Here is an 18,904-nt window from a genome sequence, read left to right on the forward strand (position 1 = left end):
CTACGTGCTACGTCATGTTGTCATGTTTTGTGTGAACATGCAGCTGATGAGTTCTCATTAGCTGCATGTTCATGTCATGTTTGGTGTGAGCACATGTCTTGTTAAGTGTTTCTTTGTGCCATGTGCTCGAGTCCATTGTCCAACCCCGCCCACCTTGTTTCCTGATTATTGGTTAATTTGCCCCACCTGTCTTCCCTCGTTACCCTCCTTTGTTTGTTCCCTATTTAATCTCCTTGTGTTTGCAGTCCAGTGCGGAATCGTCGTCAAATTTACCTCTTGTTTCCCTAGTCAAGTCAAGTCAAGTCAAGTCAAGTCAAGTCAAGTCAAGTCAAGTCAAGTCAAGTCAAGTCAAGTCAGTTTTTCCCCCTTGGGGTAGTTTTGGTTTGTCTTGTTTTATTTTATTATTATCATTAAAAGCCCATTCCTCTGCATTGAGTCCTCGCTAGTGATGGGCAGACCGAGGCTTCGTGAAGCACTGAAGCAGTTGAAGCAAATGTGTCATATTGTTTCGAAGCTTCGAATCAATCTGACACCCGTCTCTACGGCGCCATCTAGTGGTCATTTCCATGTGTTGATCTGAAATACCTTGACAATGATCCATGTAAAAACAATTGTTTTTAACATCTGTCTGACAACTACATGATCTTGGTTTTGTAACCTGTAGCCTCGTCATTGTAAAGAACTATATATATTTTGTTTGTTATACAAAATTAACATTAATTAAATAAATAAAGTCACAATGTGTCACATTTGTCACAAAACATTTTTATTCAAAAATATGAATTGCTCTGCTGTTGAAGGACTCAGCTGACTTCTTTTTTTACATATAATTTCTCCAGCCTTTGAAAAAATCCTCTCACAAGGGACATTTGTTGCTGGCATGCACAAATATTTTTGGATGATGTAAATACATGGATGATGTATTGTTGCAGAAGGCTAGCTGCCTATCACAATACACACATCTCACTTTATTTGGTGCTTCCAAATGGAAATGCTCCCACACCACAGATGTACGGCATCTCTTGCGTGCAGCCTCCATTTTTATATATTCTATTAATATATCTATCTATATATCACCTATGAATCTATATCTATATAATTCTATATATCTAACTTATGCTGTGCTATCTATCTGTCACTATCTAACTTAGCCTATATGAATGTGTCACTATATCTATCCTAACTATATGTCACTGTCTATACCTATCAGTCAATAGCCTATATCTTATTTAAATCTAGCCTAAATATAACTAACCAAAGCACACTATAAATCTCACTGCTATCACAAAATCACCGCTATCACAAAATCACTCTCCTCTCACAAAAACCCACGAGGTGAAGATGGATTTACTTCACTTTTAAACTGTGGTGAATTAGGTTTATACAGATGTGTGACTGTGTGGCTTGTTCCCGCCCCCTTTAATCAACGCAGTTTCGGAAGGCGCCACCTGATGAAACACTTTGAAGCTTCATTTAGCCATAGTCACGTGACATGGGTGTTTCGAATCACAGTTCGGAGCAGTGTTTCGAAACATCTGCGCTTCGGGATCTCGGCAAAGCCCCGAAACGTCTGTTTCGCGTCTGCCATCCCTAGTCCTCGCTCCTTTCCCTTCACCAACCCTGACAATATAGCTGCAGATATCTTATTATAAAAATATAAGAATTATTAAAACTCGTAAAATATTCGGACAAAGGAGCTAAATAAATGATAATTGTATAATAATAATATAATTTTTTTAATAATATAGTTTTAATAATTCTTATATTTTTATAATAAGATATCTGCAGCTATATTTGCTCTTTGGGTTATGCAAGCAAACAAAATTCAACCTTAGTCAATATTTATCCTTCATTTTGTATTAGCTGCTAGTGCAGTTGTAACTGCAACACTACAACTAACGATAGGAGCCAGCAAGATGCACAGGGAGACCGGGGAGACCGACATTATGATGTTTACAAGCCCAAAACATTTGAGACTGTTTGCTTACACATTTAGTTTGATTTGATTTGTTCCAATTTATTCTTAGAGCAAAAGGTGGGGACAGTGCAATATGTTGAAGTATGTGTTATGCAATATGTGCAATATGTTTTTATGTTTAAAGCATGAGGAAGGGTTCGGGACGGAACCAAACTCTGAATCTGATATTGACTCAAATGAATTTGAAGTGAAATAATGATGAATATATTTTATATCATATCACCGTTATTGAATAAAAGTATATTGTGATATATTGATACTGAATTATTGTCCAGCCCTATAGCTAAACCAAACCCGCTGTTTTTCCTTTTTGGTTTTTCTACATCAGATTAAACAGCACAAACCAAAAATACAGACTACTGTACAATCTGCAGTGTTATTTTTATGGCAACATAATATTTCAACTTACCTTAATTTTATGGAAATTCGGCGTTGGTCGGAAGAAATATGCACTTCACCTCCAAGTCACAGCCAGCTTGCTTTCCGATTCCGAATGGACTGTTAACGTTTTGAGCGCGAAACACGGCCTTTGCATACAGGCCCCAGAGATGTCCGAACGGCCTGACCAAATAACAATTTAATACAGTAAAATTTGCATGTGAGAGAATTAACAAACGACTCAACTGCTTCGCTGGCTTCATTATGAATGAGCCTAATTAGGTGTTGTTGTGCATAACAGGCAGTGGTGGAGAGTACTGAAAATCTGTAGTCAAGTACAATTAAGTGCATTGCTAAAATATTACTCAATTACGAGTAAAAGTACCGGTGTTAGAGAAATACTCAAGTAAAAGTACAGTTTGTAAAAAATAAATAAATAAATAAAAAAAAAAAATTTTTTAAATTAAAAAGAAAATATACATGAATACATTTTTAACTGGTTAAATTCTTCATTCAGAATCAATTAAAGATCAATCATTAACGTCCTTTTTTGTTTTGTTTTGTTTTCCGTCCTCATGACCCGGTTTTCATCGGCTTGTATGCTATCAAAACACCTTACTGGCTACAAAAATGCAGATAAAAGGTTTGGATATGAATTAGAATTGTACTCGGTACTCACTATGATTTTAAAAGTAACTTAGTAGATTACATGGATTAATGAATATTACAAGTAAAAGTACAGGCTTGAAAATCTAAAGTACAAGTACAAGTACCCCAAAAAACTACTTAATTACAGTAATCTGAGTATTTGTAATTAATGACTTCCACCTCTGATACCAGAAACCACTCCCCAAGCGGGTCTTGAATCCGGCGTGGTAGATGGATGTGCAAACTGACCAAAAGCCAATTTGGTAGTAAAATGGGTCCTGTGAGGCATCAGGGAGGGATTTACCCAACATTCTACAGGCAACTATATGTTATAAGCAACTTATGTTAAGTTAGCAAAATATTCATACAATATAAATATTGTAAATATTCAAATGCCAGCAGTAGCAATGATGTCTCCTTTACACTTATCCCCATAAATCTGTCCCAATCTGGGTCACTGCACCAATTAAAGTGTTTATTTCTTCTTCTTCTTCTTCTTTTTGTTCCATGGCCGTTGACTCCTTAGGAGTATTACCGCCACCTACTGTTTACTTAGTACATATGGTTGATGGATCTGATTTGCGAGAAAAAAAAACAAAACAAAAAAACACATCCCTTAGGATCAGAGCCCACTTTCAGCTGGCGCTGCGTGTTCAGCTCCTCCAGCTTACACATTAAGCTCTTCACCTCCAAGATGATCAGATCTATACTTTCTCCTCTTATAGTCTAAATCCGGTGATCTAGTCCTGTAACCTCTAAAAAAGTTATTACTTCCTTAATCCTCTGACTATTACTCAAAGCCTTTCCCAATATATCCATAATGCCGACTGGTCTGTTCTTTATATTAATAAAAAGGTCTCTACGCTTTTCTTCATATTTACTACATGTTCTACGGTTTCAACAACACCACATTCATCACACATACCATTCCCATGCTTTCCCATTAATGCCAGAGTTGAATTTAATCCTGTATGACCCATCCTTAGTCTAGAAATCATTACCTCTTCCTTTCTATGCCTTCCATAATACAATTCTTTTTCCGCTACAGATTTTACAATACTATAGTATAGGGCTGGGCGATATGGAGCAAAAAATATATCTCGATATATTTTGCTATATCTCGATATACGATATATATCTCGATATCTTTACAGGAAAAATAACCCCCCAAAAACTACTGCAAAAACAAATATGCCAAATACCACAGTCTTTTTTTTTTTATTGAAGTGCAAAGAGGTAGGCAGTTCATGTAGGAACAAAGTAGGGATGCAACAATACAGTAAGTCCACAGTTCAATACATACCTCGGTTTTTTTAACCACGGTTTTCGGTTCGATTCGGTTCTGATGGCTAGTCGCATCAGATTTTTGCTATTCTATTCTTAGCTGAACAGCAAGAGCTTAAGGAGGAAAGAATACCATTTTTTTATTGCAAAACTATTTCTTTATTTTACTTAAAAGACTTGAAAAACCTTACTTAAACTTAAAACTTTACTTTTAAAAAACCTTGTACACATTCCTAGTGTACTGTATAATATAAAATAAATACATATTTATAAAGATTGACACTGGCAGCTCAGAGCTGTACAGCAACATTTAAGTATGAAATTGAATTAATAAATGTAAAAATAAAACACTACATAGACTTCCCTATAAAATATACATTGATTCTTATTAAAGCTACTGTATTAGTTTTTCAGTCAAGAGCCGTGAATGATTTTGTCTTTGTCTTTTGTTATTTTATTAACCACTAAAGGAATAGTTCACTCAAAATGAAAATTCTGTCATTGATTACTCGCGCTCAAGTTGTTTTAAACCTGAATAAAGTTATTTCTTCTATTGGACATAACATATATTTTGAAGAATATTGGAAACCAAACAGTTGCTGGTCCCCATTGTAGGAAATAATAATATGAATGTCAATCGCTACTATCAGCTGTCTGTGTTCAACAGAAGAAATTAATACAGGTTTGGAACAACATTAGAGTGAGTAAATAATGACGTCATTTTAGAGTGAACTGTCTCTTTAAGGACAAGCGGCAGCGTGTTCACTATAGGCTGCCCTGCTGTCAATTTAAGACTTTCACGCATCTAATATACAGACACACGCCGATTTTACTTTCACTTTACACATAACCGACTGCGTTTATGTTAACCTTGTGTGTATTTGAGAGTATTAGCGCATTAAGATTTAGTCCAGTAATCACTTGTTTGACAGGCTTTTAGTGCGCGCGCTCGGGAAAGCGCATGGTGCCCTACGCGCAAGGCTTTAAAACGCATGCAAATAATGAATTTTCATTCAAAAATAAAACAACTCAAATCAAGGGCATAGTAAGTAACCTTCTCCAGCAAGCAAGCCGCTCTCTCTCCGTAGTGTACAGTCGCGGGAGTTCTTGTCTCACAAAGTAATGCTGCCTAGGTAAACTGTATCTTGGATCAAGTGTTTGAGAATCAACTGTCGGCATTCATGGTAGTAGACATCCGTCTGCTGTTCGTCCGACGCCTTAAAACCGAAGTATCTCCATATAATGGAGACGAGTTCTATAGCCTCCGAGCTGGTTGCGGACGCCGCCATGACAACACGCGAGGGGAGGGGGAACAAAAGCGAGGAGGCGGAGGGCGCGCGAGCGGGGGCGAGCACAGCACAGAGAAGGCAAACAAGCAAAGTGTATAAACAATTACAATATATCGATATATACGATATGTCAAAATCCATATCGTGTTTAAAAAATATCTCGATATATTTTAAATATCGAGATATCGCCCACCCCTACTATAGTACCACCTACCTGTACTGCTACTTTCCCATCTTTGTTGCCACTTTCCTATTTTTTCTCTATTAATTATTGATCTAACTTCATTTCTTCCTAAAAGTATCTTAACTTCTATCAAGTCTTTTTTTAACGCTTCTTTTGCTAATTTATCCACTATTTCGTTTCCTACAATCCCAATATGTGCGGAATCACCCGGAATGAGCGAACTATATTGATCAATTGTACCACCCTCTGGGGTGATAGGGATGCAGTCATCATTTGGGAATTGAGTGAAATTCCCACAAACACTGTGTGTTGTCTGGGATTTAGATTGCTTTTTTCCCGGTTCACCTTGAGACCTAGAGACTGGATATGTCGAAGTACTATTTCTGTGTCCTTTATGGCTTGACTGCGAGATGGAGCACAAATTAGCCAGTCGTCCAGGTATAACAAAATTTTCAACCCTGCACACTGAAGGGGACGAAGGGCTGTTGCAACCACCCTGGTGAAGACCCTTGGAGACAGAGACAGGCCAAATGGAAGGACCCTGAACTGATAAACCTTGTCTTGAAAGGCAAAGCGAAGAAACGGATGATGATCCTGGCATATCGGTATATGGAAATATGCATCCTTTAAGTCTATGGAAGTGAACCATTCCCCCAGCTCTATGGACTCCAGAATTTGAGCTGTAGTTAACATTTTGAAAGGTAGTTTTTTCAGGAACTTGTTCAGTTGCCTTAAGTCTAGAATGGGTCGAAGCCCACCGTCTTTTTTTGGTACTAGGAAATACTTCGAATAAAACCCAGTGAGCTGTTTGCTGGCTTTTATCTGTACAATTGCCTTTTTCTGTAATAAAACAGTGATCTCTTTGGCCAAAATTTGTGCCTGGACTGGGTCTTTGACTATGGTCTTTTGAACTCCTGAAAAAGTAGGAGGGCGTCGCCGAAACTGTATCCGGTATCCTGTCCTGATGGTATCCAAGACCCAAGGATCTGATGTTACCTTCTCCCAACTGTCCAGGCATAGTTGGGAGCATGCTTCGGCGACTCCAAGACCGCTATGCATTACCTCCCTGGGATTTGAAACCCCTGGAAGTACGCCCCCTAAAATATCCCCCCCTGACTGGAGTGTGCGACTGGTCAGTTTGGGGAGCTCGGTGGGCTTGTCTAGAACCTCTACCACGGAATTGGTATCCCCTAGTCCGTCCTCTGTCATACCCCCAAGATTCCGAACGAGGAAAGTGTGAGGGCAGAAAGGATTGAGCAGCTCTATGGCCATATCTGGAAGGTCCGCCAAATGTCTGCTGAACTGATTCTCTCCTGCGTCTTGCCTGATCGGCAGTATCCAGCACAGACTGGGAATCAGCATGGAATACCCGGCCAGGAACAACTGGCATATTAGTCAGTTCCTTCCTAATAGTCTCCGGCAAAGATGTTTGAGCCAACCATATCTGTCTTCGGGCTAACATAGCCGAAGACATAGATGCTCCAATATCCCTGGTAACCTGTGAGTGCGTAATGAGTGCTGTGTCAATCAGATTTATAGCATCACGGTCCTCTGTATTGATAATCTTCCTTAAGGCAGCCAAAACTATTGCCAAAGCATTTCCCGCTCGGGCTGCCCGAGTGCCTGCATTATATGCTTGGCACATTAGTCGATCGGTCTTCTGACACTCTTTACCAGGACAGCGAGGGTTGTCTGTGACCTTATAAGGTCCCAAAGTAGTCAGGCTTGCAATCTCTCGCTCCACTGAAGGCATGTTCCCCATACTACTCTCAGGAGGGTAGTCTAACTTTACAAACCTCCTACAGCCTGCGTTAAACTGAGGTGCAGCTTTGGGGTTATTCCAAGCTTTCTTCAACATCTGAGAATAATCTTCAGCCACCGGAATAGATGCAGGAGGCTGCACGCGGGAAATGCTCGTCCATACACCTTGTGTGGGAACTGGAGCTGTGGTTTCTTCCTGAGTATCAAGGCCCAGGATCCTTGCCGCACTTAAAATGCGCAAAAAAATATCAGAATGCGAGCCTCCTTCTGAAACTTCAGACCTGGATTCATCTTCCTCATTTTCTTCAACATTCCCCTCACTATCACAAAGTGAATTATTTGCATGCAGTGATACAATATCCATAGAATCATCTCTCCTTTCCTGAAATGTTGTTAACACATCTCCAGGTGAGGATGCAACAGGCAGAGCAGATGGTTGCACACCTACTGGAGAACTATGTGTATCAAGTCTACCAGCTAAGTCACGTAATGCAGCTAAAATTTGTGACTGTGTATCGTCCTTGGGCTCTTCAGAACGTGAGGACCTGGTACATTCATCAGGCCTCTTACGTTTGTGAGATTGTTCATTCCCCAATGAACTACTGGGATCCACTTTGTTACAACCACCTGAATGTCTAGCTCTCTGCACCCTTTCCTGTAAGGAAAGCCCTATCGCAGCTGCACAGGGACTTTCGATATCATCTAATAGATGTTGCATACCCAAACAGGATGGGCATTCCCTGTGTCCATCCCTTGGATGTATGTCTGTTTGACAAAACCGGCAATTTGACTGGTTCATGACAACAAGTCAGAGTCCAAGTCACTCATATAACAACAGTCTGTGATTAAGGAAAAAAATAAAGGATTGACCGTAACCCAATCACAATATTTTGTAATGATTATCAATGTTTACACCACAATCACAGTGTTATTAACATAAAAATAGTGACGAATCACTAATCAGTCATCATTCTCTGAAACGAGTCTGCGAACAGATCCCCCTTTTTTCGTTTTTTTATTTTTTTTTTTTTATTTATATATATATTTTTTTTTTTTTATTTTTTTTATTTTTTTATTTTTTTATTTTTTTATTTATTTTTTTTTTTTTAAGAAAAGCAAATGCCTCAAAATAAACTATATGGTATTTGTTTGAAAATAATTATTCACAACAATACAGAAAAAAATAAGTCTGCGCACAGAACTCCTAATCATATTATATATCCATCATTCTACGTGCGAACACGCAGCAAAAAAATGGAAAAAAACACTACTGTCTGCTGCGAACAGCTGACCCACACCTGTAAACAAACTTATGAAACTAAAGAGAAAAAAACTCACCGAAGTGCGTTCCAACGGCGCACCTAAATATACAAATGTGGAGAATCCAACAATCCTCAGGGACTTGAAGCACCTGCACGAACGTGACGGATTGGAATAGGATGTCTCCTGTAGAAATGAAGCACAAAAAACGCGCTCTACCGCTTCGGTCTCAGATGAGGCGAGAAAGGCAAGAGGAAGTGGTTGGTTCACCTGGATGTTATATAGCCAACCCCTAGGGTCAGTCACCTGACATTGTTGTTATTAGGTCTCGAGGATAGGCGGAAGAATGGCGTCATTCAAGGTAAGACCGTGGTGACGGTCTGAGTGAGGTCGAAATAGATCTGTGTTTCTGTCGTGTTGTTTGCATTTGTCACATGTTCCTTTGTTCTCTTTCCCGCCACTTTCTATTACCCTCGTTAGTCTAGTTCTGTTCAGCTGTGTGTAGTTCTTTATCATCTGTATCACCTGTGCCCCTCGTTAGTCAATCATCTGTGTTTGTATTTAAGTTCCTCTTGTTCACTCTGTCTTTGTCCGGTCACAGTTATACTACCCGTTATCCAGTTCCAATATGTGATCCCTGTATGTGTTTCTGTTGTTACCCTGAGTAAACAACCTTTGAGATACTCCTCTGCCTCTCCTTGTCTACCTGCCTGAGCACACCCGTAACAGATGACCGGACCAAAACAGAAGATGGCTGAAGAGCACCTCCTGAGCATCCGGCAGGGTGGTCGTCAGCTGGAGTGGTATGTGGAGGAATTTGTCGAGTATTCCCACATGGTGAGCTGGAAAGATCCTATGGTCAATGCTTGTTTCCGGGATGGGCTGGATGATGATCTGTTTTTTCTGATGTTGTCCCCTAAGACTTGGGATCAGTCTGTTGCAGACTGTATTAATTATGCCCTTGAGTTAAAGGGTTCTGATTTCTTCGATGATCCTGTAAATATGAATGTCTCCAAGCATCATCCAGTTCATCCCCGCAAACCGTCCGACTTTCCAGCTCACCTGATACCAGAGCCCTCCACATGTCATTCCACTGGGACTATCCCTGCCGAGGTGACCATAACCAGGGAAGAGCCAGCAAGGGACTGCATTGATTTCTGGCCGTCACCTGCAACGCCAGAGCCCGCTCCAGTCTTCCACAAGGCCGTTCCGTGTCTCCTGGACTCTGCTCCAGCCCTCCTGGACTCCGCTCCAGCACCCCTGGACTTCCTGGACTCCGCTCCAGCCTTCCACGAGCCCGCTCCAACCCACGAGACCACCTCATTCCACGAGCCCTCCACTCCACCCCTGAATTCCCCAAAGAAAATTTTTGGGGGGGCCCATGTACCTGTGGGTGGGAAACATGTGGGTGGCACACATGTGGGTGGGGCTCTGGTTCTGCCAAGGCGCCCAGAGACTCCTGTCCTGCTTAGGCGCACAACGGCTCCAGACCCGCCCAGGTCTCCTGCTCCGCCCAAGGCTCCAGACCCACCCAGGTCTCCTTCTCCGCCCAAGGCTCCAGACCTGCCCAGGTCTCCTGCTCCGACCAGGGCTCCAGACCCGCCCAAGTCTCCTGCTCCGCCCAGGGCTCCAGACCCACCCAGGTCTCCTGCTCCGCCCAGGGCTCCAGACCCGCCCAGGTCTCCTGCTCCGCCCAAGGCTCCAGACCCGCCCAGGTCTCCTGCTCCGAACATGGCTCCAGACCCGCCCAAGTCTCCTGCTCCACCCACGGCTCCTGACCCGCCATGGCCGCCCACGGCTCCACCCTGGAGGCCCCCAGCCAGTCAGACCCCAGTGCCCCACCCCCAGGACTCCAGGGTGCCCACCCTCCCTCCCCATTTGGACTTCTACGGCGCGAGGACGCGCCTACCGGGAGGGGGATGTAATGTTACATATCTGTGTTTCTGTCGTGTTGTTTGCATTTGTCACATGTTCCTTTGTTCTCTTTCCCGCCACTTTCTGTTACCCTCGTTAGTCTAGTTCTGTTCAGCTGTGTGTAGTTCTTTATCATCTGTATCACCTGTGCCCGCCGTTAGTCAGTCATCTGTGTTTGTATTTAAGTTCCTCTTGTTCACTCTGTCTTTGTCCGGTCACAGTTATACTGCCCGTTATCCTGTTCCAATATATGATCCCTGTATGTGTTTCTGTTACCCTGAGTAAACAACCTTTGAGATACTTCTCTCCCTCTCCTTGTCTACCTGCCTGAGCACACCCGTAACACATGTACTGTTGAAAGGCTTTCTGCAGCTTTATTCTTTTACTTAAATTGAAAGGGCCTCTGTCCTTACAGGCCTACTTCTTTAACTACCTCAGCCCCTCCCTTTACCGTCTTAAATGTATATGTCAATGCATCCTGAAGATCTTCAGATGGCCTAACCAAACAGATCTACTGTACCTTTTACAGCCAACACATCAGTCATTGTTGGTGTATGAGCTACACCTTGATAGAAACACATGCTACTCTTGGTCCAAGGACATCTAACAACACAGTGGCAGACAGATTGATGATGAGGCCTCCTGCAAGTCCTTTTTTTCTTTTTTTCCTCTTATCCTGTCCAGCATCGAAGCAAGCAGAATGATGCTCTGTCTGCCATGTTGTGACGAGCAGATTTTGCTTTGCCAATTGGAGCTTGTATGATAAGGCTCCCCTTGATATCCTAAGTTAGGCTTATTTTATTTTTGATGCTTGTTTGTAGTTGAGCATTACATAATATTGCTGGACCTGAACCAATCACCCAAACCCATGGCCAATTGGCCAATAAATATGCCATGCAGGACCCATATATGTGTTCCCAGATCAAAGCCATGCCCATTCGGCCCATAAATATGCCATGCAGGACCGGTTTATATGTACGCAGTTCAAACCCATGGCCACTTGGCCCATAAATATGTCATGCAAGACCCATATATGTGTTCCAAGTTCAAACCCATGCCAACTTGGCCCATAAATATATCATGCTAGACCCATATATGTTTTCCCAGTTCAAACCCATGCCCACTTGACCCATAAAAATTCTATGCAGGACCCATATGTGCATTCCCAGTTAAAACCCATGCCCACTTGACCCTTAAATATGCCATTCAAGACCCATATATGTATTCCCAGTTCAAACCCATGCCCACTTGGCCCATAAAAATTCTATGCAGGACCCAAATGTGCATTCCCAGTTCAAACCCATGTCCACTTGGCCCATAAATATGCCATTCAAGACCCATATATGTGTTCCCAGATCAAACCCATGCCCACTCGGCCCATAAATATGTCATGCAAGACCCATATATGTGTTCCCAGTTAAAACCCATGCCCACTTGGCCCATAAAAATTCTATGCAGGACCCATTTGTGCATTCCCAGTTCAAACTCATGTCCACTGGGCCCATAAAAATTCTTTGCAGGACCCATATGTGCATTCCCAGTTCAAACCCATGCCCACTTGGCCCATAAATATGCCATGCAAGACCCATATATGTGTTCCCAGATCAAACCCATGCCCACTTGGCCCATGCCTGTCCCTTATGGGGCCCATGTAATCAGCTCATATGGGCTTCCTATGTGGGACTCGTACTACAAAACCTACATGGTACCCGCTCATTTCACCCAGCCAAAGCCCATGCGCACACAGTACCCATGGAACCCGTAGTTAACCCTTTTTAACTGCTTTTAAAAAAAGCGATCGTTTTGCGTTTACCATCAGCGTGTTTGGAGGGCCGTAGCGGCCGTAATTTGCAGCGAGATAAATGCGCTAATCAGTATTAGCATCGGCAGTATTCTAAACTGTGTCATCAATGTGTTTACATTAATAATTCGCCATTGTACAATTTACAATGACTATTTGTATTGATAAGGCTGTTATTACTGTTAAGGATGCAGACTTAAGTGTGAATCATTGTTTATTGCATTTGTTCATTTATTGCACCTGGCACCGAGCTATTTGTCTGAGCTACTCTGTCCACATAATCCCACACGAAATTTGAGGTCTGGTGATAAGAGACTTCTATCTGTCCCCAGATCTCGATTAAAACACAGAGGAGACAGAGCCTTTGCTATTGCCGGCCCTAGGCTATGGAATAGCCTTCCGGATTATATCAGATCGGCTCAGTCAGTAACCACTTTTAAATCTTCTCTTAAAACCTACTTTTTCTCTATAGCTTTTAATTCACTGTGATTTTATGTCTTAAATGTTGGGCTATGTCCTTGTTTCTTTAACTTGTGTATTGTTCAGCACTTTGGTCAGCCATGTTTGCTGTGTTTAAATGTGCTATATAAATAAACCAAACTTGAAACTTGAAACTTGTTCAATATCCCAGTGGGTAAATGATTCTCAGAATATTTATTTATAATTATATTTCTTTATTGTTCCTTTTAGACCATTAATACAGACGTCATTACCACAGAATAACTGGTTCAGATGACAACCTTACGACTGTTCAATAAATACATCTTTATCAAGAATCTATTCTCCGACCTCTGATTCTCTGACCGGAATCTCATCCATATTTGGCCGCCTCAATCAGCGAATTATAAAGTTGCAGCAAGGCTCCGCTACAAAAGGATAAATACAATTACACTATAGTGTCTGTGGTTCAGCCGCAGGCGGGAGATGTGACGGTCACGGATCCGTCAGAGATGCAGCTCGGAGAAAACGTGAACTGTGCACCGTGACGTGAGTCTTGTTTTTTAAACATTTGATAATTACCAAATCAGTCATGATGAGAAATCGCTAACGTTATATCACATAACGTTTAGTGTGGATGGTTTAACGAGTGTGACTTTTCCTGATGGTCAAAGCCTATTAGTTTCTGTTATTGGTAAGTATCAATACTAGATGAAAATAACTTTACCAGCTTTGCTACTGCCTGATACATAATAATGATCTGTACACTATTGTAATCTGAGCACAGTGTTCATATCGTTAGCTAGCGTAACGTTATATATATATATCCAAACACTTCTCTCACCTAACGTTAGACACCTGCCGCTGTTCTCCACTGTTTCTCCTCACACAACAACTCAATTTGTCTCCTCTGATCGTTGTTCTGTCTAATCCTGGTCTATCCCTAATTGTGTGTCATAATTGTATGGCTGTGGTCTACCATATGAGTATTAATAAACATTTATAATGTCCTCAGTGTCCGACCTGTCATTGCGATCCATTGTTTTCCTATCATTGAAATTCACCGCACTCCCTCTCGTTACGTCACGTCCGGTTTTGGCATTTTTAGATGCGGAAGTAAAATTTTCTCACAAAAACGACTCCAAAAGCCTTAATAGCATATTTACAAGTATATTTTATAGAAAATCTAGTTCCTACATTATTTTTCTATACATTGACTCACTGGAGTCTCTAACCCAGTCTGACGAGAGCAGGGGTGCCGTGTAAAAGTCCTTCAAATATATATATTTTTTCCCCCACATTTTTCAAATAATAAACTCACACAAAACGTATGTCAACGTCCATCTTGATGAGTATTCTAGCTTGTATAAATACTGCTTGTATTTAAATTATTTGTTCTTATTATTTTCTTTATTTTTATTTGACAGTAGTCCTTTTTTCCCTGAACATAGCAAATACTGAACCGTACCGAAACTGTGAACCTAAAACCGTGATACAAACCGAACCGTGAGCAATCTGTACCGTTACACCCCTAGCGTAACGTATGCAAGGGGGTGCCACAAAATGGAGAGGGGTGCCATGACTGAAAAAAGGTTGGGAAACACTGCTCTAACCTGCAATATGCCCTTTAAAAAAACAGTTGAACATGTAATAATGCACTGTAGGAAATATAATGTTGAAAGGAAAGAGTTGAAGAAGGAATTAAATAATATAGGAGTGAAATTTAAAATTCAAAATGTATTCAAATCAAATAGGGGTATAATAAATTTAATGGTAGCGTATTTGGTAAATACTGGGTTATATAAGCGTATTTAAATTGTTTATTTATTTATTTATTTACTCTCCCTGTCATGGGGGCTGAGAGGAGCTGAACACGCAGCGTCGGATGAAATTCAGTGAAGCCTCTATGCGGGTTAATAAGATGATTGTATGTGGGTTTTTAGAATTACAGGAAGAGTGTCAATGGTTCAATTTAGAAATAGGTGGCGGTAATGCACATATCTGTTTGCGATCCTCCGTAAAATCAGAAGAAGAAGTGATGTGTGAACGGGACTTTTATTTTGGTTTGGTTTATGACGTCATATGTCCGCGCCGCGCTCCTGCATCTGTTTTGACTTGGCTGAAGAAAGGTTTGTGTTTTAAGCTTTTAAAGTGTTTAAAGCGACTCGTAATGAATGATGTATTATTAAATGTAACACTGCATTGATTTATCTAACATTAATCAGCGTTGTGTGAGTAAAGTAACAATGAAACTCACTAGTAACAGAAGAAGCGTCTCATTTCGCTCTTTATCGTGAATCAGTTCAAACATGAGTTCAGTCTCTGGCGAGTGACGAGAGAACCGGAGCTTTAGACTCTCCGAGTCAATTGAACCGATTGATTCACAACAAATGATTCAGTGATTCGAAGCGTTCCGTTTCTATTTCTGTCTCGATTTCTACAAATCATTAAGTAAATAAACTGCCTAATGTATCATGGGTCTGTATAATTTTCATTATTATATTAATCTGTACTGTTAGTTTTGAGTGTTTTTGTCTAATCTGGTCATTAAAAATCCACAAACTGTTGCTCTGACTGATGATTAGAGATATAATTTTGGCAGAAATAGAATTCATGACAAAACAATCAGAATTCAACAACTGACCAACTAATAATATATTACACTCAAACCAAATGTCTGACGTATTAATCCAAATAAAAAAAGGAGTGAGGAAAGAAGATTTAAAAACCAAACACTGCATCAAATATAACGACTTGCCTTTGAAAATTAGATAACCGAAGAGGTGTTTAGTTCATATCAAAACTGAATCTAAGAAAGAAATTGATACCACCAAGTTGTTTAAATACATGGTTAGGGAAAATATTCCACATACAGCAATTTTTGTTTAAATAATCCAAACATTTGTTTTTAGATAAACTTGATTGAATTAATGGTAAATGCAGTGACCAAACAATTTAGATCTCTTTTTGATTACATCTCTTCTCCTCCATCTAAATTAGTTTGGGTTAATATGTTTCCCTCATTTGAGTGGGAATATTTTTGGGGATTTCTTAGTCGGTGTTGTGTAACAAATAAAACCAAAGTAAAATTGTTGACAGAATATATCCTGAGAAAGACACATTAGATATGAGATGTCTCTATGTCTAAGTGTTCAAATTAACTGAAACCTAGGCTGTGTTCGAAATCGCGCCCCTTAAATCGGGCACTATTTGAAGGAACAGCCATTTGTAGTGGTGTCCGAAACCATAGTGGACGTTTTTGAGTGCACTCATTCAATCCCACAATGCACCGCATTAACGAGTGTCCAGCCGAGCAATGGAGAAGAGGCTTGTTCGATACACCAGCTCTGCGCAGACCGATCAGCTCATAATTACCGCAAGTGTGTTTCGAGAGCAAACGACCCGTGTAACCTCGTTCCCCATTACTCCACTGGTCCACTTAATGGAGTGAATGAAAACGAGTGAGCGAATTCTGACACTGAAGGCGTCGGAGGGGTTGCCGTTTTGTTTGAGCTTTGCTTGTTTGTTAAAGTAAAATAAAATAAATAAAAAATTCTTACAGTGTGGCGATTACTTTGTCACGCGCAGTGCGTAAACTTGCACGAGTATTCGCGCAGAGAACAGCTGCATCACCACGTCCTGCTTTTACGAAATATTATCTTCCATTGTTCTTCAAATTATAGAACTGAGAGAACAACAAAATGAAAAACTTTTCATACAATAAGACGTTCTATTCTCTTACTCTATTCTCTATTCTCTGTAAATCAACAGGCTTAGTTAACCCTATAGCGCGCTCTACTTGTGTGGCACTGAACTTACTGGAAAATAATGTACAATGAATAATAAAGTAACTCATAAGCATTTATTTTAAAAATAACTTTATTTTTATGTAAAAAAAAATATATATTAGATATTATATATCTATAATATTATATACTATATTAGGGTTCTGTACTATATTGCATGGGCGTCGGAAGCAAAAACAATTTGGGTGATCCTTCCACCGAAATTTTTTACTGGAGTAATTGGATGCCATTTACATGCAGTACAAATATATCTCCTTCTTTACTAAACGTCTGGATCGGGAAGGCATTTTACACCCATTACATTTTCAATAAAAATGAAGAAAATATTAGAAAAGTGGAAATAAAGCGTCTAACGGGTTTAATAATAAGTGTTTACCGGTTAGGGGTAGGTAAACAGACGTGCTGAATGAGAACGGTACAAGTGAGTGGGTCCAATAGCATTGGTCTTGTCCCACCGCCCAGAGCCTATAGGATTCCGCTGTGGATGCCATCTGACGGACAAGACTCTCTCAACTTTAAATGTCATATTGACCATCTTGTAAACAAACTGTCAAAGTATGTTGGCTTGTTCTATAAGATCAGACATTTTCTTCCTCTATCTGCCCTTCTCACGTTGTATAAAACTCTTTTTGAACCACACTTTAATTACTGTAATGTGATATGGTGCAACACTTTCAAAAGACTTGTATCATTGCAAAAGAAAGTCATACAGGCTTTGTCTTGGTCAGAGATAAATTCACCCACTCACCCTCTATTCCACCGCTTTAAGTTATTAAGACTATCATAATGCCTGCCTTCAAATTGTTAACAGGCTGAACCTTAGATTGTGTAGTCTTGTTCCCATCTCCAGCCCCCAGCATACATACCTAACAAGAAATAAGCCTCTTATATCAGGAAAATGTCGTCGACGTGCGCTCTAGTATGAGTGTTGCCTGTAGGGGGCCGCAGATCTGGAACGGGATCGATGATGGCCTTAAAGGGGCTATACGCGTTTTTCTGAAATTTAAACTCGCGACTGACACCTGTGGCCAAAAAACAGAACTGCTCTTCTTCTTCTCTTTTTAGTCTTCTGTGGAGTTACTGTTGGTGTCCGAGTTGTCCTGGGTCTCTTCTGTGTATTCGCTAAATCCATTGCACTGCTTGCGAGTAGGCTACTTGCTGACTAGCTGTGGTGGCAGAGTGATCTGAAATGTTTAACATGAACGCGCTTGACGTCACATCCGCAGACAGCGCGGGAAAAATGCGACCCGCCAGAAAATAGGAAAAATAGGATACAGGCTTATAGGTGCACCCACTGTGAGCGGACAAGGTGTCAGTATGCTCATCAGGAGATGTTTGAGTCATAAATGGTAAAATAAAAAGGCTATTGTTACGTTTATTTTGGGGAAAAAGTTGCATATAGCCCCTTTAAGGTGTTGCCCTCTTTCTCCAACTTTAAAAGACAACTAAAAAATAATTTCATATTAACCTATATTTAATATAAAATAGTTTTTCATGGACTACTGGGATGTATGTGTATGATTGTATGTAATGTTTTTTGTATGTAATGTTATGTATGTTTTGGTGCGCCTTTTGTGTACCTTTACTCTTCATCATCTGGTTACAGATGGAAACTGTCTATATCTCAATCTGCATCGTTACTTTTCATAAACTATGGGCCCCCTCCTATACGCTCTTTTTAGCTTCTTTGGGGGACCCATTCACTCTACCCAATTGATTTAGTACCCCCGACTGTATTATTGTAATGCCTGAAGTGATATGGTGAATGAAAATGAATAAAAAAATTCATTCGACATTTTACAGTCTATGGGCGCGACTCTCACAGTGCATTATGGGTATTCTCTAGCCGTCAAGCGTACATCGGTTGTAAACTCGTTTTAGCGGTGTATTGTGGGATAGAATGAGTGCACTCAAGAACGTCCACTATGGTTTCGGACACTACAACAATGGCTGTTCCCTCAAATGGTGCCCTGGGTATAGCTATAGGGGAAGATTTCTATTTCAATTTTGCAAATTTTTCAAACGAGAGACTTTAAAGTTTATTTATGATCTGTAAACTTTAAAGTTTCAGGGTGTCCGCGGGGTTGTAAAAGGTAGTAAATTAAATTAGCCAAAATTAAGGGCATTAAAAAGTAGTAAAAAGTAGTAAACGTCATCTGACGA

Source organism: Gobio gobio (genome assembly GCF_949357685.1).
Source record: "Gobio gobio genome assembly, chromosome: 1".
In the NCBI taxonomy this organism is placed as follows: domain Eukaryota; kingdom Metazoa; phylum Chordata; class Actinopteri; order Cypriniformes; family Gobionidae; genus Gobio; species Gobio gobio.